Genomic DNA, 6258 nt, shown 5'->3' with positions numbered 1-6258 from the left:
AGGTTTCTCCACTGAGGGACTGGCCTGTCAATGGTTGAGAGTATAGAAGTCATTCACTGTTACTGTGTTTTGTGTTATCTGTGACTTTTTATACCTAGTAGTATTTTATGAAACCTAATGCACCCATGTTGGGTGGATATAGGTTTAGAATTATCAGACCCGTTTGATGGTTTGGTATGTTAATCAGTATATAGTGGTCTTCTTTATTTCTTCTGATTACTTTTTATTTGAAATCCATTTTGCCAGATATTAGAACCTGCTTGTTCCCTAAGTCTTTTTTCTAGGAATACCTGTTTTCATCCTTCCACCAAAAGTCTCTTAGAGTGAAATGTCTTTCATGGGCAAAGTAATTATATGATTCCTGCTTTCTTTTCTTATTTGTTCATCTGTGTCTTTGACTGGAGAATTGAAAGCATTAATATTCTAATATTCAGAGTTACTATTGAAAGGTATGTAGTAATTCTCATCATTTTGCTGATTTTTTTTTTTTTGGCATATGAGTATACTTAGCTGGAGTGTCATCAGACACACCAGAAGAGGGCGTCAGATCCCATCACAGATGGTTATGAGCTACCATGTGGTTGCTGGGAATTGAAGTCAAGATCTCTGGAAAAGCAGCCAGTGCTCTTAACCAGTGAGCCATCTCTCCAGACCCCTATTCCTATCTTAACTATTATTCTATCATGATCTATTCTTTCTCGTGGCCTCATGGATGTCTTTGCCTTTGTCCTCAGTCTGAAGGGTTTCTTCAAATATGTTCTGTAGAGCTTGCTTTGTGGTAATGAATTCCTCTAGCATATTTTATTTTGATGGAAAGCTTTTCTTTCTCCTTCAATTAAACTAGCTTTTCTGGGTGTTGTAGCATGGTGAGGCAATTGTCTTTAAGAACTTGTAATACCTCATTCCAAGTTTTCCCGGCTTTCAAAGTTTCTTTTGAAAAATCTGCTATTATTCTGGTGGTCTGGCCTTAATATGTGCCTTGACGTTTCCTTTGAAATTTGGTACACTTTCTTTTTTCCTGTATTTCCAGTGGTTTAAGTTTAATATAATGAGAAGACTTCCTTTTCTCTTTTTATCTACATGGTGTCTTAAGTGCCCTTTGCATCTGGATTGGCACTCGTCTCTAATTTGGAAAAAGTTTATGCTATCATTTTGTTGAAAATGTTTTCTATACCTTTGGAATAAAAAGGATTGTCTTTCTTTTATGCCCACAATTCTTACATTTTGACCTTTTGTTGTACCTTATATACCTTGAAAGTCTCACTTGTACCTTCTTACTATTTTTCTTTTTGTCGTATTGCTCAGATTCCCCCTCCAGCTCATGTCTTTGAGTTCTGATGTTCTGTCCTTTCCTTCATCTGTTGTGTTCGTGAAGCTTTCCAGTGAGCTCCGTGTCTTAGTGTTCTTTTCATTTCCAGTATTTTCATTTGGTTTTCTTCAGAATTTTTGTCTCTTTATAATATTTCTTTCATACCTTTTTGACTTCTTTACTTACTTCACCCATCTGTATTCTCTTGACATTTATTCATCTTCTGTGGTTTCTTTGAACATATGTAGAATCATTTTTCTGAGTTATATGTCTGGGATTTTATCTAACCCTTTCTCAGTAGAGGCCATCGCTGTGGAATTGGAAAAAAAAATTTTTTTTGAGAACTCAGTATTGTCTGTTTTTTTGTGTTACTTGTAGTTTTGTATTGAGAATGGAATCTCTGGAGTTAGATTATTGGTCGGATTTATTTATTTTCAATCACCCTCGCTCTCTCAGATAGTGTTTACTCTGTTCAGAGATCCTTAGCTTGTGGGTTTTACCTGTTACTGGGTTTTCAGAGCATACTAGTTACTATTCTGCTGCCTTGACAAAACACTGGGACAAAGACAACATAAGGAAGAGGGAGTTTGTTTTGGCTTATGGCTCTAGATGGGTAAGAGTTCATCACGGCATGGAAGCATGGCAGCAAGTGGCTGGCATGGTGACAGGATCAGAAAACTGAGTCATCTTCAACAGTGAATATGCAGCACAAAGTAAACTGGAAATGTAGAAAAGCTATAGTTTCTCAAATATCACACACACACATACACACACACACCATTGATAATCTTCCTTCAGCAAGACTGTACCTCTTGGACCTTCCCAATAATTCCACCAACTGGAAACCAAGTATTCAAATACCTGAGCCTATAAGGGGACCCATTCATTCAAACCACCATACCAGGTTGTTCAGTTTCAGTTTTTAAAATGATGCCTAGATATGACCCTCTGAGTAAAGTGACCCACTCAACAGTGGACTCACTGTGTCACCAAAATGTGCAATCAGATTTGAGGCTTGTAAGGGCTGAGGGCTTGCCCTGAGCTTAGGAGTCAGTCTCTTTGCTTTGGGGTTGCCTGGATGTACTGGATAGTTTTACGTCAACTTGATAAAAGCTAATGTCATCTAGGAGGAGGGGACCTCAGTTAAGGAAATGTCTTCATTAGATGGGGCTCTAGGCAAGCCTGTGGGGCATTTTCTTAATTAATTAATTAATTAATTAATTAATTAATGAGAAGGGCCCAGCCCATTGTGGGTGGGTTCATCCTGGACTGGTGGCCCTGGGTTCTATAAGAAATCAGGCTGAGCAAACCAGTAAGTAGAACCCCTCTGTAGCCTCTGTATCAGTTCTTTCCCTTTTTGAATTCCTGTCCTGACTTCCTTCGACGATGTAAGGAAGTTTAAGCCAAATAAACCCTTTCCTCTTCAAATTGATTTGATCATGGTGTCTCTTCACAGCAAAAACTTAAGACAAGTTGATACCACAATAGCTGTAGTAAGAAATTTGGTTTCTTTAAAAACACAGAAATATTATAAGAATGTGTTTTCATTTAGATTCTAGGTATAGGATAGAGGACTGTTTCAGATTGTCCACTGCAGCTGACCATGATTTGCCTCATGCTCTATCAGGGACATAGTTTTGCCAGCTGCAATGTGTGGCATTTGGAATTCTGGGGATTTTTTTAGAGGTTTTATAAATGCTAAAGCCCCAATAGCTATTGTGGCTGCTAGATGGCTGTTTGGTGGCTGGATGCCACTGATTGCTGTTGGTTGAAGTTTGTCAAGTAGACATGTTTGAAAAGGCAAGAGAAAGAAGAAATTAGATATCCTGAGGGTGACGATCAAACTTGCCCCAAAGAACTTGATGCCCCGAATCAGCAGGAAGAAGTCTAAAGTCACTTCCTTTCCCCCTATCCTTTTTCCTCTCCTACCTAGTGTTAGGGGCTTGAAAGGGTTGGGGAAAAAAGAACCCACAAAGTAGCCAAAAGCTGAGGTGTTGCTGTGACAGATCTAACCACGTTTTTTTAGAATGATTGTAGAAGGACTTTGGAGCTTTGGCCTAAAAAAGTCACTGATTTGAGAACTCAGATCTGTTCTGTAGTTGCTTGAAAGAGAAGAAACTTAAGAACAGTGGAAATGATGGAGGCTTGGCTTGTGAAGTGTCAGACGGAAGCAAAGACTCCACCAGGCCTTTTGAGTTAAGAATCTGTGATTCGGGTTTGCTGGGCTATAATGAACAAGATACCAGAACCACTAAAGAGAAACCCCTGTTTCTCTGGGACAATGGATGCTGGTTAGCTTGGGTTAAAGAATGAGCTGCGATTTAAGAAAAGAGTAGCATCACAGAGGTGAAGTTTTCTAAGAAATGGTTCCTCGGGGTCAACACACAGAAGCTGCGCTACAGAAACAGCCAAGGTTGCACCTTCTATTGGCAGCCAAACTTGGTAGTGTAAGAGTCTCCCATGTGGTACTGGTTTTGTATTTATGAAGTGCTCACAGAGAGCAGCTGAGGCTTGACACCGTTTGGCAGGATTGGAGTTCCTGAAGAGACTTCAAGAAAGGTTGTTAGTGAAAGTGCATCCCAGTTGCAGCAAGGGGACTCTGGCACTTTGGAAATGCCAGTAACATGGAGAATGGCCACCAAGCAGGTGTGGAGTGGAGCTAGCTGGAATCTAGAAGACAAGCTGTTTGTGCTCCATAGGGAAGAATCAAAGAAGTAATCCAAGACCTTCCGGGGAGCCCAGAAGGTCATGAGTGAATCCCAGATAATTGGACAACGAATTACTTTCACATTTGGAATTTGGTTTTGCTTTGTTAAGATGGTGACTGTGCCTTGATTATTCCTTCCTAAAGTAAGAAAGTATTTGACTTAATTTTTTTAAACGGAGCCCACAGTTGAGAATTTTAGAACTTTTAAAAGAAAATTTGGATTTTTAAAAGAACCTAGATCTTTTAAAGGGACTGAACTTTTAATGTGTTTGAATTTTTTTTTCTTTGCAACACAATGAATTGCCTTTATTTCAGTATGCATCCACATTTCAACATTTAGTGGTCCTGAACAGAGTGGGGAGCGTGTCAATGAGCCAGGAGGCCAGGCCTACAGATCTCCAAATGATCTGCAAACGTAGTGACACAGAGCTCCTCCTGGTCCCTGCAGATGGTCTGAGGAGCACCCCTGAAACCTGAGTCTGCAGAGTCAGGGCCTCGTGTTCCAGCTCTCAGGCTCCACATCAGACCAGATGGGTGGCCAGGGTGACTCGAGAGCCCTGTTCAAACCTCTTCAATGTGTAAAAGCAAAAACAATTATGGGAAAAGGAACCAACTCAGAACCGTGTGTGCTGAGGACTCTCCGCATGGCCTTTCTCTAGGCATATATCCACCAAGGACCCAGCGCTGGCCCGTCTGAGTCATCCTGTGACTGCTCTGTTCACCTCTAGACCTGAGCTCAAAGCTCAAAGGCTGATGGCGGCCACAAGGCTGAGGACCCGGCATTCCCAGCCCAGGCTGGTGGCAGGTGAATGTGGTCCTGAGCTAAGTGAGGGAGGCCAGGCTCTTCCAACCTCATCTGATAGCTTCTGGCCACAGCAAGTGGTGGGTGGTGATAGACAACAAGGGAGTTGAGGAGGGAAAGCAGCACCTGTTGATAAAGGTGGGAAGACGGGAAGCCCTGAATTCCTCACCCGCAGCCAATTTCAGAGGGAGGGGAGGGTTACAATCTAAGATTTGGCCAAAGGTGGGAGTGGAGGAGTGGGGACCATGGCTTGGATGGGGCATCACTTAAGACTTAAGAAGCAGGGGTGCAGCCAAAGCGCCCCAAGCCCAGCAGTAGTCAATCCCACAACTGCTACCTGAAGCCTTCCCATCTATTCTAAGGGCCACCACACAGCTGTGGCGGAGGGCAGGGCGGGCAAAGCAGACACAGGCCAAGGGCCAGATGCAGGTGATTGTGTGACAGATGATGTCTGTTCACAGTTGTGTTAGCTGTGTCCACCACTCCCACAGGAAACCGACTTCAACACCTTCTTGATCCCAGAAGTTCAACCAGGCAGACAGCGGTTACACTCGACAGATGATGTTACACAGCACAACTTAGGTATTTCAAATGGACGAGAAGTTAGTATCAGAACAGTGCCTCAGGATGAAGTCTGAGTGGAGCTTCCTCTCCAGGACTTTGAGGTCTACAGATGTATCTAGAAAATTCACTACTGTGGAAAATGAAGACTTGAGTTGGATGGGGAGAGGAGGCCGGGTGACTAATTGCTGTAACACTGTCCTTCTGGTGGCTGTGGCAGCTTCATGTTCTCTTTTGACATTATCTGGCACCACAGTTCTTGCAGGATGACTTTGATACTGTGCGAGTTCTGCCACTTTGCCAGCACTGCCATGGCTCTTGGATCCACCACTCCATTCGAACTGCTCACACAGCTCATATTGACTCTTGTTGCAAATCATACAGACGGGGGTGCTTCTGGGTGCTTAGGCCCGCATTCTAGTTTAAGGCTGTGTATTCGGTTTTCATATATTGTTCGTGGAGGCCCAATTATCATGCCTGTCCATCTTGTAAGTGTGTCATGTCCTCATCCTCCTCCAGACCCAGCTAACTGTGCCGCCGCCTACTCCTTTCTGGCCTTCTTCCAGCTCTTCCAACAGTCGGAAATTTCGAGGGACTTTTCCTCCAGAGCCTGTGGTGGCTGCCATCTTGCGTTACTGTTGCTCAAAGGACAGCCAATGTGTTTGAATTTTTAAAGATTGTCAATTTTTAAAATTATGTTTTAATGTGAGTTCTTGGAGGTGACTAAGAAAAGCAATGTTGTAGCTTAATGGTGATGTGTTTGTGCGTCAACTTGACAAGCGTTCAATTGCATTGGCCAGGTTTATGTCAACTTCACACAAATTATCTGGAAGGAGGGAACCTCAATTAAGAAAATGCCTCCATAAGATCAGGCTGTAC

General features: G+C 42.6%; 1 pseudogene; it reads right to left on the bottom strand.

The window, feature by feature from the left end:
* On the bottom strand, window positions 4300-6034 carry Gm7825 (predicted gene 7825; annotated as a pseudogene).

The sequence above is a fragment of the Mus musculus genome, chromosome 6 (genome assembly GCF_000001635.26).
Source record: "Mus musculus strain C57BL/6J chromosome 6, GRCm38.p6 C57BL/6J".
Classification (NCBI taxonomy): domain Eukaryota; kingdom Metazoa; phylum Chordata; class Mammalia; order Rodentia; family Muridae; genus Mus; species Mus musculus.
This window is presented reverse-complemented; position numbering and strand designations above follow the sequence as displayed.